At 43.4% G+C, this 15179-nt stretch overlaps 4 non-coding genes across 4 annotated transcripts; all 4 read right to left on the bottom strand.

Annotated features, from left to right (window-relative positions):
- Positions 1 to 600: 600 nt before the first annotated feature.
- Positions 601 to 763, bottom strand: LOC135033554 (U1 spliceosomal RNA). Its single transcript, XR_010228912.1, has one exon. It is a non-coding gene; the product is annotated as a U1 spliceosomal RNA (small nuclear RNA).
- Positions 764 to 915: 152 nt separating this feature from the next.
- LOC135033523 (U1 spliceosomal RNA) lies at positions 916 to 1079 on the bottom strand. The gene has a single exon (XR_010228883.1). It is a non-coding gene; the product is annotated as a U1 spliceosomal RNA (small nuclear RNA).
- A 675-nt stretch (positions 1080 to 1754) lies between these two features.
- LOC135033552 (U1 spliceosomal RNA) lies at positions 1755 to 1917 on the bottom strand. The gene has a single exon (XR_010228910.1). It is a non-coding gene; the product is annotated as a U1 spliceosomal RNA (small nuclear RNA).
- Positions 1918 to 2069: 152 nt separating this feature from the next.
- LOC135033512 (U1 spliceosomal RNA) lies at positions 2070 to 2233 on the bottom strand. Its single transcript, XR_010228872.1, has one exon. It is a non-coding gene; the product is annotated as a U1 spliceosomal RNA (small nuclear RNA).
- Positions 2234 to 15179: the final 12946 nt, after the last annotated feature.

Genomic DNA, 15179 nt, shown 5'->3' on the forward strand with positions numbered 1-15179 from the left:
GCAGCACAAGGGAACTCTCATCTGGGGACAACAACTGCAGGGAGAACACATATTTTCAGATGAACATGGGAGGGCAGAAGGCTGCCTAATACTGAAGCACCCCCAAACAATAAACCAAATGCAACAACTAGTGCAAGCATTCCTGGGGGAAGGCCTGCAGCAGATGGATTTGCATATGGTGATGTCATCCAAGCAGTGGGTCAAAGTTGGCTTCAACCCTCGTCTGCATATGAAAAGAAAAAAGGGATGTGCAGGGCATGGCGGCCTTTTGCGGCGCTTGGATGACCCCTAATTCACATTAAACACCTCCACCCTCCTTCGGTGTGGGGCTCATGTTGGCTATGCCCCAGCCCCTGAAGCATTCAAGCTGATTTCTTGCAGCAGCTGGGCACTGTAACAGCTCCAGAGCTGCTCTGTAAAGCATGTAAAAGGGTGAGGGCCCTGCAGCACTACCTGTAGTTTGCATTGACATTGGAAGGCACAAAGTAAGCAGACAAGAGAGGTCATAATAGTGCGCAAGGGCATAGAAGGGAGCGGCTCAAGAAAAGAGAAGTGGAAACAGACAGCAAACTAGGCTGGAGAGAGACCTGAGACAAATACATCTGAATTATACGAGAGCCGACCAGGGGAAACACAAATTATGCAGTCAAGTTTCCCACATTTGGGGAAATCGCAAGAGCAGCACACCCAGAGTGCAATGGGTGAGCCTTGCCCTGGGAGAAGCACCTTCATGATCATAGTATCTCACCTGGCTGGTAAGTAGGAGTTGGGCTAGAGCTGGGTAGGGTCACTGCTCGGGCACTTCCCTGTCAAGTGAAGGAGATCCAAGTGAGTCAGCACAAGGGAACTCTCGAAAGAAGAACAAGGCTAGAGGAAGATCTGAGACAAATAAATCTGACTTTTACCAGAGCTGACCAGAGGAAAGCACAAACACAGTCCCCCACTACCACAAATAATGCAGTCAAGTTTCCCACATTTGGGGAAATCACAGGGGTCAGCATACCCAGAATGCAATGAATGAACCTCAACCTGGGAGAACAATCTTCATGAGCATGGTATCTCCTATGCAAAATAAGTATGATTTGGGATAGAGCTGGGGAGGGCCGCTGCTCAGGCACATCTCTGTCAAGTAAAGGAGATTCAACTGAGGCAGCACAAGGGAACTCTCATCTGGGGACAACAACTGCAGGGAGAACACATATTTTCAGATGAACATGGGAGGGCAGAAGGCTGCCTAATACTGAAGCACCCCCAAACAACAAACCAAATGCAACAACTAGTACAAGCATTCCTGGGGGAAGGTCAGCAGAAGACGGATTTGCATACAGTGATGTCATCCAAGCAGTGGGCCAAAGTTGGCTGGAACCCTCATCTGCATATGAAAAGAGAAAAGGGGTATGCAGGGAATGGCGGCCTTTTGCGGCGCTTGGATGACCCTTAGTTCGCATTAAACACCCCCACCCTCCTTCGGTGTGGGGCTCATGTTGGCAATGCCCCAGCCCCTGAAGCATTCAAGCTGATTTCTTGCAGCAGCTTGGCACTGTAACAGCTCCAGAGCTGCTCTGTAATGCAAGTAAAAGTTTGTGGGCCCTGCAGCACTACCTGTAGTTTGCATTGTGCATTGGAAGGCACAAAGTAAGCAGACAGGAGGAGAAGTCAGGATAGTGCACAAGGGTATAGAAGGGAGGGGCTCAAAAAAAGAAGAAGTGGAAACAGACTGCAAACTAGGCTGGAGAGAGACCTGAGACAAAGAGATCTGAATTATATAAAAGCCGACCAGTGGAAACACAAATTATGCAGTCAAGTTTCCCATATTTGGGGAAATCACAGGGGCAGCACACCCAGAGTGCAATGGGTGAGCCTTGCCCTGGGAGAAGCACCTTCATGATCATAGTATCTCACCTGGCAGGTAAGTAGGAGTTGGGCTAGAGCTGGGGAGGGTCGCTGCTTGGGCACCCCCCTGTCAAGTAAAGGAGATCCAACTGAGGCAGCACAAGGGAACTCTCGAAAGAAGAACAAGGCTAGAGGAAGATCTGAGATAAAGAAATCTGACTTTTACCAGAGCTGACCAGAGGAAAGCACAAACACAGTCCCCCACTACCACAAATAATGCAGTCAAGTTTCCCACATTTGGGGAAATCACAGGGGTCAGCATACCCAGAATGCAATGAATGAACCTCACCCTGGGAGAACGATCTTCATGACCATGGTATCTCCTATGCAAAATAAGTATGATTTGGGATAGGGCTGGGGAGGGCCGCTGCTCAGGCACATCTCTGTCAAGTAAAGAAGATTCAACTGAGGCAGCACAAGGGAACTCTCATCTGGGGACAACAACTGCAGGGAGAACACATATTTTCAGATGAACATGGGAGGGCAGAAGGCTGCCTAATACTGAAGCACCCCCAAACAACAAACCAAATGCAACAACTAGTGCAAGCATTCCTGGGGGAAGGCCTGCAGCAGATGGATTTGCATATGGTGATGTCATCCAAGCAGTGGGTCAAATTTGGCTTCAACCCTCGTCTGCATATGAAAAGAGAAAAGGGGCGTGAAGGGCATGGCGGCCTTTTGCGGCGCTTGGATGACCCCTAGTTCGCATTAAACACCTCCACCCTCCTTCGGTGTGGGGCTCATGTTGGCTATGCCCCAGCCCCTGAAGCATTCAAGCTGATTTCTTGCAGAAGCTGGGCACTGTAACAGCTCCAGAGCTGCTCTGTATGGCAAGTAAAAGGGTGTGGGCCCTGCAGCACTACCTGTAGTTCGCATTGTGCGTTGGAAGGCACAAAGTAAGCAGATGGGAGAAGTCAGGATAGTGCGCAAGGGCATAGAAGGGAGCGGCTCAAGAAAAGAGAAGTGGAAACAGACAGCAAACTAGGCTGGAGAGCTCTTCTGTCTATATTTTGCAAACCTGCTCTTGTCCTCTCCAGCTGCTCCATGTAGATTTGACGTCTGGAAAGGTGCATAACCCACTGACAAGCAGGCACACTCCTGCATGAGTTTTCTCTCTCACTAGCTGGATGATACACAATCATTTGCATGTGCTCCACCTCCGACACACCACCCACCCAACCACCCAGTGACCAGAGCCACCCACAAGCCAACTGGCTCCTTGATTTAATTTGCACAGTGTAGTCATCCAGGCAGCATGTCCTTCTCAATGGAAGGATCTCTGGTTCCATGGAATCTTCCACATTGGAATGCTGCGGAATAAAAAGGATTTAAATATTCAGCTTGCTAGCATTCAATGTACCTGCGGCTTGGCTTTAGCACATGGGTCTTCATCCTGTGGCCCTCCAGCTGCTGTGAAACTACACATCCCAGCATGCCCTGCCACAGTTTTGCTATTAAGGTATGCTAAAACTGAGGCAGGGCATGCTGGGATGTGTAGTTCCACAGCAGCTGGAGGGTCGCAGGTTGAAGACCCATGTTCTAGCATGCCTGTTCTATGATGCATGTACCGTGGTGTCACAATCAGCTTGGAATGGGGTGTCTAGCAGGCATTTGCTGACAGCCACTTGAGGGAGACACACATCAGGAGATGCAGCATATCGGAGGTCTTCGATGCCTTTCCAGCAAATGCACACCACCTGCTGCTGGTCTGGACACAAAACAATGCCCACAATCGAAGTCCCAAAATGCCCAACTACAGGATTCATGTAAGTAGTGAATTTAGGAATGAATTTAGAAGTAGGAAATGAAGTTAGTTCACAAGTACATTCAAATTCAGATCTAAAGTCTAGGTAGGCCTCACGTCCTGGCAGCCCCCAGCACTTATAAATGCCTTGATTAGAGGTAGAGAATTAAATGTAGATAAAAAGTAGACACAAAATAAGACTCCACAGAGCAGTTATCAGGTGTCTTTATCAATTGTTGCATTTAAAAAATCAAGCAATTAGGGAACACAATGTTGCAACAATGTAACCCTATTTGCAAAATAGTACTAAATAAGTTTGTCGATGTAAGACATTTGCAAAGGCGCATCCAAAACACGCTGGAAAATGCAACTGAATCTGTTTTTGGAGGCTAGAATAGGAAATGTGCATCGGTCCTACAAGTACTGAAAGCTCTTCTACCATCTCCCTTTTCTGAAAAGCCATTTAATATATGGTTCCCAGATAGGGGACATATCAGATATTGCCTTTCAAAAGCAGCAAATATCATACCACTTCTATTGCCATCAAAGATAAACATTGATTGTTTTCAGATATTGGATTGAAAAAGCAGTCTTTATTGACATAAAGAAGCAAAAAAACATACATAAACATTACACACATAAGTACTGTGTTGCAGCACAGATAAAACACAATACAAATGCTGTCGGTATAGTACAGTTCAAGAACTACAGCACAGGCCAGCCTACACTATAAATCATGAACTGCACTATACATTTAAACAATACAATAATACAACAGTTAATAAGGCTATGGGTGTGGAGTGTAAGAGGGTGAGGGAATCACAAGCCCGAAGCTTTATTGAAAGACAGACACATATAAAGGGAGGATTAATAAATACAAAGATATCCTTTACTATAGAATGTAGTCCAATCCGGTCTTTCAACTCTTCCACAACTTAAAAACGGATAGTGTTCCCAAGCCTTCCATCCTGGAATATCTTCAGTCTCTCGCCAATGAAGAAAACAATCCCTCCAGCAGACTCTTCAACCACGATACAAGATCACAGCCAAAAGGGCGAGAAGCAACAACACTTGCGTTTAACCAAAACAGCTAAAACTTAGTGGAGGAAAGTGCAGTGCACCAAAACATAAGCTGACACAATCATGGAGAATGCGCCAGCATATATGCTCTTCTATCTATATTTTGCAAACCTGCTCTTGTCCCCTCCAGCTGCTCCATGTAGATTTGACGTCTGGCAAGGTGCATAACCCACTGACAAGCAGGCACACTCCTGCATGAGTTTTCACTCTCACTAGCTGGATGATACACATTCATTTGCATGTGCTCCACCTCCGACACACCGCCCACCCAACCACCCAGTCACCAGAGCCACCCACAAGCCAACTGGCTCCTTGATTTAATTTGCACAGTGTAGTCATCCAGGCAGCATGTCCTTCTCAATGGAAGGATCTCTGGTTCCATGGAATCTTCCACATTGGAATGCTGCGGAACAAAAATTATTTAAACATTCAGTTTGCTAGCATTCAATGTACCTGCGGCTTGGCTTTAGCACATGGGTCTTCATCCTGTGGCCCTCCAGCTGCTGTGAAACTACACATCCCAGCATGCCCTGCCACAGTTTTGCTATTAAGGTATGCTAAAACTGAGGCAGGGCATGCTGGGATGTGTAGTTCCACAGCAGCTGGAGGGTCGCAGGTTGAAGACCCATGTTCTAGCATGCCTGTTCTATGATGCATGTTCCGTGAAGTCACAATCAGCTTGGAATGGGGTATCTAGCAGGCATTTGCTGACAGCCACTTGAGGTAGACACACATCAGGAGATGCAGCATATCGGAGGTCTTCGATGCCTTTCCAGCAAATGCACACCACCTGCTGCTGGTCTGGACACAAAACAATGCCCACAATCGAAGTCCCAAAATGCCCAACTACAGGATTCATGTAAGTAGTGAATTTAGGAATGAATTTAGAAGTAGGAAATTAAGTTAGTTCACAAGTACATTCAAATTCAGATCTAAAGTCTAGGTAGGCCTCACGTCCTGGCAGCCCCCAGCATTTAAAAATGCCTTGATTAGAGGTAGGGAATTAAATGTAGATAAGAAGTAGACGCAAAATAAGACTCCACAGAGCAGTTATCAGGTGTCTTTATCAATTGTTGCATTTAAAAAATCAAGCAATTAGGGAACACAATGTTGCAACAATGTAACCCTATTTGCAAAATAGTACTAAATAAGTTTGTCGATGTAAGACATTTGCAAAGGCGCATTTAAAACACACTGGAAAATGCAACTGAATCTGTTTTTGGAGGCTAGAATAGGAAATGTGCATCGGTCCAACGAGTACTGAAAGCTCTTCTACCATCTTCCTTTTCTGAAAAGCCATTTAATATATGGTTCCCAGATAGGGGACATATCAGATATTGCCTTTCAAAAGCAGCAAATATCATACCACTTCTATTGCCATCAAAGATAAACATTGATTGTTTTCAGATATTGGATTGAAAAAGCAGTCTTTATTGACATAAAGAAGCAAAAAAACATACATAAACATTACACACATAAGTACTGTGTTGCAGCACAGCCAAAACACAATACAAATGCTGTCGGTATAGTACAGTTCAAGAACTACAGCACAGGCCAGCCTACACCAGTGTTGCCAACTCTGAAATGGAAAACAAGCAACCGATGACTGAAAAATAAGCCCAAAACAAGCCCAAACCAATCCTAAAAAGCCCCAAAAAAAGCCCAACTCAAGGTTGTTGTTTTTTTATATATATATATATATATATATATATATATAAACAGACATTATTGTTTGTCTTATTAAAATACATATAATTATTTATATAATCTGCCTTTAAGGTCTTTACAATGATATTTATCAGCACAAAACTGGCTTTTAAAGAATACTGGAATTTTTATAAATATTATAGTTAGAGTTGTGAATTTAAGATACTATGCTTTCATGTTTCCTCTAAAGAAAAATCTCAAGTGAAAATTGCCAACTGTATATACTGTATCTGTGGTCATTTGTATTCACTGTGAAATATTTATTCTATGGAAAGATAAAACAAATAATCTTACAACATCCAACTTTGTACTTCTATTAAATAAATTAAGAGGCCAAATCAAGGTAACAAAACAAAAGATTATTAAGACAATTCAAAATAATAAATGCATATATAAATATTAAATAGTAACTCAATTCAATAAATAACAAAGGAATTACTGAGAGGTAAAGTGCATTGCAGATGGCACACTGTGAGGTAAAGTGCATGGTACACTGTGTGAAGTAAAGTGCATTGCAGATGGCATACTATGTGAGGTAAAGTGCATGGCACACTGTGTGAAGTATAGTGTATTGCAGATAGCACACTGGGGGTCATTCCGAGTTGTTCGCTCGTTGCCGATTTTTGCAACGTAACGATTAAGGCAAAAATGCGCATGCGTATGGTACGCAGTGCGCATGCGCTAAGTAATTTAGAACAAAACTTAGTAGATTTACTCACGTCCGAACGAAGAATTTTCATCATTGAAGTGATCGGAGTGTGATTGACAGGAAGTGGGTGTTTCTGGGCGGAAATTTACCGTTTTCTGGGAGTGTGCAGGATAAAACGCAGGAGTGTCTGGAGAAACGGGGGAGTGGCTGTCCGAACGCAGGGCGTGTTTGTGACTTCAAACCAGGAACGAAACGGGCTGAGCTGATCGCAGTGTAGGAGTAAGTCTCGAGCTACTCAGAAACTGAAAATAATTATTTATTCGCAATTCTGCTAATCTTTCGTTCGCAATTCTGCTAAGCGAAGATACACTCCCAGAGGGCGGCGGTCTAGCGTGTGCAATGCTGCTAAAAGCAGCTAGCGAGCGAACTCGGAATGACCCCCACTGTGTGAGGTAAAGTGCATGGCACACTGTGTGAAGTAAAGTGCATTGCAGATGGCATACTGCGAGGTAAAGTACATAGCACACTGAATTACAAAGGTTTTATGTAAAATGGATATAAGCAAATTCATCTGAGCTGTCTCCATCGTCTATAGAAGCTTCCATGTTATATATTCCTGAGTTGAAGCGCTGAAGCATATTGGTAGTTGGTTTAAAAATCCTTGCAACAAATACCCAAGCGTCTTAAACCATATCTGACATAAAGAATACCACATAAAGTGGTCCTAAATTGCTTCACTGTTGTGTGTCTGGTCAGTGTCTTTGTTGTTGTCATTGTTAAAAACAAATTAGCCCTACTGAATACACACAACCGGCAGTCGGCAACAATAGACATAATGAATGACTCATCATTTCTTTAAGACTCTATTCATCCACAACATCTCACCTACAGTATGTCTGTGTGAGGATCTGTGTTATATGGATGAATGACTAATTATCTCTGGAAGTCGGTATCAGTGATACCTAAAAACAAAAGAAGCCCAAAAACAAGCAGCAAAAAAAATTCTAAGCCCAAAAACAAGCAACAAGCAACCACCCCAAAAAATAAGCAACCAGAAGAAAAAACAAGCCCAATTCCGCTTGTTATAAACTGAATTGGCAACTATGGCCTACACTATAAATCATGAACTGCACTATACATTTAAACTATACAATAATACAACAGTTAATAAGGCTATGTGTGTGGAGTGTAAGAGGGTGAGGGAATCACAAGACCGAAGCTTTATTGTAACACAGACACATATAAGGGGAGGGGCAATAAATAGAAAGGTATCCTTTACTATAGAATGTAGTCCAATCCGACCTCTGTGCTCTTCCACAACTGAAAAACGGATAGTGTTCCCAAGCCTTCCATCCTGGAATATCTTTGGTCTTTCGCCAATGAAGAAAACAATCCCTCCCTCCAGCAGACCCTTCAACCACGATACAAGATCACAGCCAAAAGGCAGAGAAGCAACTACACTTGAGCTTAACAAAAATGGCTAAAACTTAGTGGAGGAAAGTGCAGTGCACCAAAACATAAGCTGTCACAATCATGGAGAATGTGCCAGCATATATGCTCTTCTATCTATATTTTGCAAACCTGCTCTTGTCCCCTCCAGCTGCTCTATGTAGATTTGACGTCTGGCAAGGTGCATAACCCACTGACAAGCAGGCACACTCCTGCATGAGTTTTCTCTCTCACTAGCTGGATGATACACAATCATTTGCATGTGCTCCACCTCCGACACACCACCCACCCAACCACCCAGTCACCAGAGCCACCCACAAACCAACTGGCTCCGTGATTTAATTTGCACAGTGTAGTCATCCAGGCAGCATGTCCTTCTCAATGGAAGGATCTCTGGTTCCATGGAATCTTCCACATTGGAATGCTGCGGAACAAAAAGGATTTAAATATTCAGCTTGCTAGCATTCAATGTACCTGCGGCTTGGCTCTAGCACATGGGTCTTCATCCTGTGGCCCTCCAGCTGCTGTGAAACTACACATCCCAGCATGCCCTGCCACAGTTTTGCTATTAAGGTATGCTAAAACTGAGGCAGGGCATGCTGGGATGTGTAGTTCCACAGCAGCTGGAGGGTCGCAGGTTGAAGACCCATGTTCTAGCATGCCTGTTCTATGATGCATGTACCGTGATGTCACAATCAGCTTGGAATGGGGTGTCTAGCAGGCATTTGCTGACAGACACTTGAGGGAGACACACATCAGGAGATGCAGCATATCGGAGGTCTTCGATGCCTTTCCAGCAAATGCACACCACCTGCTGCTGGTCTGGACACAAAACAATGCCCACAATCGAAGTCCCAAAATGCCCAACTACAGGATTCATGTAAGTAGTGAATTTAGGAATGAATTTAGAAGTAGGAAATGAAGTTAGTTCACAAGTACATTCAAATTCAGATCTAAAGTCTAGGTAGGCCTCACGTCCTGGCAGCCCCCAGCATTTAAAAATGCCTTGATTAGAGGTAGAGAATTAAATGTAGATAAGAAGTAGACACAAAATAAGACTCCACAGAGCAGTTATCAGGTGTCTTTATCAATTGTTGCATTTAAAAAATCAAGCAATTAGGGAACACAATGTTGCAACAATGTAACCCTATTTGCAAAATAGTACTAAATAAGTTTGTCGATGTAAGACATTTGCAAAGGCGCATCCAAAACACGCTGGAAAATGCAACTGAATCTGTTTTTGGAGGCTAGAATAGGAAATGAGCATCGGTCCTACAAGTACTGAAAGCTCTTCTCCCATCTCCCTTTTCTGAAAAGCCATTTAATATATGGTTCCCAGATAGGGGACATATCAGATATTGCCTTTCAAAAGCAGCAAATATCATACCACTTCTATTGCCATCAAAGATAAACATTAATTGTTTTCAGATATTGGATTGAAAAAGCAGTCTTTATTGACATAAAGAAGCAAAAAAACATACATAAACATTACACACATAAGTACCGTGTTGCAGCACAGCCAAAACACAATACAAATGCTGTCGGTATAGTACAGTTCAAGAACTACAGCACAGGCCAGCCTACACTATAAATCATGAACTGCACTATACATTTAAACAATACAATAATACAACAGTTAATAAGGCTATGGGTGTGGAGTGTAAGAGGGTGAGGGAATCACAAGCCCAAAGCTTTATTGAAAGACAGACACATATAAAGGGAGGATTAATAAATACAAAGATATCCTTTACTATAGAATGTAGTCCAATCCGGTCTTTCAACTCTTCCACAACTGAAAAACGGATAGTGTTCCCAAGCCTTCCATCCTGGAATATCTTCAGTCTCTCGCCAATGAAGAAAACAATCCCTCCAGCAGACTCTTCAACCACGATACAAGATCACAGCCAAAAGGGCGAGAAGCCACTACACTTGCGTTTAACCAAAATGGCTAAAACTTAGTGAAGGAAAGTGCAGTGCACCAAAACATAAGCTGACACAATCATGGAGAATGCGCCAGCATATATGCTCTTCTATCTATATTTTGCAAACCTGCTCTTGTCCCCTCCAGCTGCTCCATGTAGATTTGACGCCTGGCAAGGTGCATAACCCACTGACAAGCAGGCACACTCCTGCATGAGTTTTCACTCTCACTAGCTGGATGATACACATACATTTGCATGTGCTTCACCTCCGACACACCGCCCACCCAACCACCCAGTCACCAGAGCCACCCACAAGCCAACTGGCTCCGTGATTTAATTTGCACAGTGTAGTCATCCAGGCAGCATGTCCTTCTCAATGGAATAATCTCTGGTTCCATGGAATCTTCCGCATTGGAATGCTGCGGAACAAAAATGATTTAAACATTCAGCTTGCTAGCATTCAATGTAGCTGCGGCTTGACTCTAGCACATGGGTCTTCATCCTGTGGCCCTCCAGCTGCTGTGAAACTACACATCCCAGCATGCCCTGCCACAGTTTTGCTATTAAGGTATGCTAAAACTGAGGCAGGGCGTGCTGGTATATGTAGTTCCACAGCAGCTGGAGGGTCGCAGGTTAAAGACCCATATTCTAGCATGCCTGTTCTATGATGCATGTTCCGTGATGTCACAATCAGCTTGGAATGGGGTGTCTAGCATGCATTTGCTGACAGCCACTTGAGGGAGACACACATCAGGAGATGCAGCATATCGGAGGTCTTCGATGCCTTTCCAGCAAATGCACACCACCAGCTGCTGGTCTGGACACAAAACAATGCCCACAATTGAAGGCTCAAAATGCTCAACTACAGGATTAATGTAAGTAGTGAATTTAGGAATGAATTTAGAAGTAGGAAATTAAGTTAGTTCACAAGTACATTCAAATTCAGATCTAAAGTCTAGGTAGGCCTCACGTCCTGGCAGCCCCCAGCATTTAAAAATGCCTTGATTAGAGGTAGGGAATTAAATGTAGATAAGAAGTAGACACAAAATAAGACTCCACAGAGCAATTATCAGGTGTCTTTATCAATTGTTGCATTTAAAAAAATCAAGCAATTAGGGAACACAATGTTGCGACAATGTAACCCTATTTGCAAAATAGTACTAAATAAGTTTGTCGATGTAAGACATTTGCAAAGGCGCAAACAAAACACGCTGGAAAATGCAACTGAATCTGTTTTTGGAGGTTAGAATAGATGCAGGATCAAGTAGCTCAATGGGTAGGGTATTTGATTAGAATTCAACAGGTTATAGGTTTGAATCCTGGGTATGATAGTTTGAGGTGTTATTTAATAAAGTATGTTTATATATTAGTCACACATGGCTTACTTGTACAAATGGCATGTCACCAGTTAGTGCTGACTGCTGATATGCCATTTGCACAAACACGCCATGTGTGACTGTATATGCATTTAAGGAGGGCACCCCGGCAATACCACAAACCATTGAGTGTCAAGTATACTAGATATATCTTCATATCTCATGTGCTTTCTCTGAGACCAATCTTGTTATGCCCCTTCCCCACAAGGCATGCGCCTTTTGTCCATATTGCAAAAATGGGGAGGGGGGGGGGGGCATATAATTATCTGTCACAGGGCACCAAAAAGTCTAGTTATGGCTCTGGTATGCATTATGTAATCTGGCAGACCATATCTCCAACACTGGCTGGTTGGAATAGAAATCCGGTTATCTATGTGAGCAAATGACCATCAACGATTTACTCTCAAACACTAGAAAATGGACAAAAATGGTCCCCTAAACAAATTGGTTAAATTTTGGGTTTAACCAATTTGTGTAATGACCATTTTTGACCACTTTTCTAGTGTTTGGGAGCAAATGGTTAATTGACATTTGCTCCTATACATTACCAGATTTTCATTCCATCCATCCAGACTGGATAGATAGCCTGACAGATAATTGTGTAGTGTACGCCCAGGATAACTGTCAGTTGTGCTTTCTTTTATGATGGCACATAAATGGGTGGGCAGATCCAGAGCAAGCACTGCCCACTCATGCATAGTTGTCAACTGATGTGAAGTTCCAGGGGGCAATCTCAGTTATAAAGAAAAGTATCTGGAAATTGTCCCTAGTTTAAAAAAAAATAAAAAAAAAATTGATCAACTCCATTTATTTAGTATGATATCCCAGGTGATAGGATGCCAGCAGTCAGAACAACATACTTTATTAAATAACACATCTCAAACTACCATACCCAGGATTCAAACCTATAACCTGTTGAATTCTAATCAAACCCCCTACCTATTGAGCTATTTGATCCTGCGTAAAAATTGTGAACATTATATAAAGCTATTGGTACTTTGAAAAAAAAAGTATCAGCATTACAACGCAGCAGATCCATGCAGTTTGCAGCCACACACTACATGTATCTGCTCAGCCACAATGCTGATTATTTCTTCACAAAGTACAAGGTGAGCTCCAAACAGAATTCTCTAGCTTAGAATTATGCCAAACCTAGAAGTCGGGCCCCCCACCCTGGGATCCCAGAGAGGGAGGCCTGCACCATCATGCGGCAGGCTTGTCTGTTTTGGAAGCAGGCTGATGGGCAGCCCAGGCTTGCTTCAGTCTTGGCTTGGCAGGTCTGGAAGCATGAGCTTGCTTTGGGTATGCCTGACCTTGGGTACGCTTTACCTTGAGGATGAAAGGGCCAAGGGAAAGTACTTTTAGCCTTCTGCGTGGTAGGAGTCATACTAGGTAGGCAAGCTGTTTTAGCAGTAGCCAGATCAGCTACAATCTTATTGAGGTCTTCTCCAAAGAGAGTGTCTCCCTTGAAAGGAAGCACCTCCAGGGTTTTCTTGGAATCCATATCCACCGACCAGGATCTCAACCAGCTGTATAAAGTATTACCTTGGAACTGGCTCTCCACTCCCCATTATCTGGTTATCATGGCTTCCTCCGCCAGTGTCCAGACTCGCTTGCTGAAGCTCGGCCACTTCTTCCTAGCAGCAGGCTCCTGGATCACTGGGCAGCAGAGGTGCTTGGGAGCCGGAAGGGGGCGGAGCAATCAGGCAGGCAGTTGCAGTGCTGCCCAGCTATCTGTGGTGTGAGAAGAAGCAGGGGCACCCCACCGCTGGCAGTGCTGCAGCTAGCGGTGGTGGCAGCGGCGAGGCTGCTGGGCTGGGTCTTGAAAAAGGTGGAAAGAAGGGTGTTACGGCATGGAATGTACAAACTGCGAGACCCTGCTGGTAGCGCCTTTGTCTATTTAGTAGGAAGGGCACGTAACAGCCGGAGGGCAATGGAGGAAGCCCCTTTAGGGCTGGAGCCCGGCGGCAACTGACTCCGTTGTCTCTGGCAGTTCCGCCCCTGGACTAGAGGAATGGTCAAGAACATGGCAACATTTAATGCCAAAAAATGCAAAATCATACACGTCTCAAAAATACAAAGGCTAACTATAATATTAAGGGCATTATAATGGCAAGAGGAAAGCTATCTAAGTATTACTATTTCAGGTGAGCAATGTAACAAAGCAATAGGAAAGGCAAGTCAGATGCTTGTTTGCATAGGTAAAGAACCAGTAGCAGAAAAAAGTAATACAGGTTGAGTATCCCATATCCAAATATTCCGAAATACGGAATATTCCGAAATACGGACTTTTTTGAGTGAGACTGAGATAGTGAAACCTTTGTTTTTTGATGGCTCAGTGTACACAAACTTTGTTTAATACTCAAAAAGTTAATAAAAATATTGTATTAAATGAACTTCAGACTGTGTGTATAAGGTGTATATGACACATAAATGAATTCTGTGAATGTACACACACTTTGTTTAATGCACAAAGTTATAAAAAATATTGGCTAAAATGACCTTCAGGCTGTGTGTATATGGTATATATGAAACATAAATGCATTCTGTGCTTAGATTTAGGTCCCATCACCATAATATCTCGTTATGGTATGCAATTATTCCAAAATACAGAAAAATCCGATATCCAAAATTCCTCTGGTCCCAAGCATTTTGGATAAGGGATACTCAACCTGTAATGCCACTGTATAGGTCCTTGGTACAGCCACATTTAGAATCCTGTGTTCAGTTCCAGAAGCCATATCTCAAGCGCCTTGAGTCCTGTTGGAGAAAGAGCACTATATAAATAAATAGTATCAAAATTTGTTTCACGGCACCCCTAGGCCAAAGTTTTTTTTATTGAGAAATTCAGAAAAAAATATAAAATTAAGTAAATTGTGTTTATAGCATGTCATCCTCAGGTTCAGTTATGTTGTGAGGGAATGGTTTTGCCAATTTAATAAAGTATAAATAATTTTAATTGGTCCTGGACCACCAAACTATGCTACCAGTGCAAGAACCCCAGTTTGGAAACTACTGCCATAAAATAAACCTTTTTTGTTTTTTTTTAAACTACATGTAATACACCTTAGATCTCAGTTCCTAAAAGGTTTTAAACCCTTGCATACAGTAAACTACACATATTTAAAAATCCTACACCGGGCACAAGTGCTCACGGGCCAATTTCATGGCAGTCTCGGATAGGAGGGCATTGTGGATTCACCAAGGGAATGCTGATGCTGACTCCAAGAAGCCTCTTCAAGATCGCAGGAGCAGAGTCCTCTGCTTCTGCCAAATCCACTGCATGACGCTGGGGCTCTCTTGCAGGAGCCCACACCAGTGGGGGGCACCAGGGGCGGAACTACTGGCAGGGCAGGCAG

This window comes from Pseudophryne corroboree, unplaced genomic scaffold (genome assembly GCF_028390025.1).
Source record: "Pseudophryne corroboree isolate aPseCor3 unplaced genomic scaffold, aPseCor3.hap2 scaffold_572, whole genome shotgun sequence".
Taxonomy (NCBI): domain Eukaryota; kingdom Metazoa; phylum Chordata; class Amphibia; order Anura; family Myobatrachidae; genus Pseudophryne; species Pseudophryne corroboree.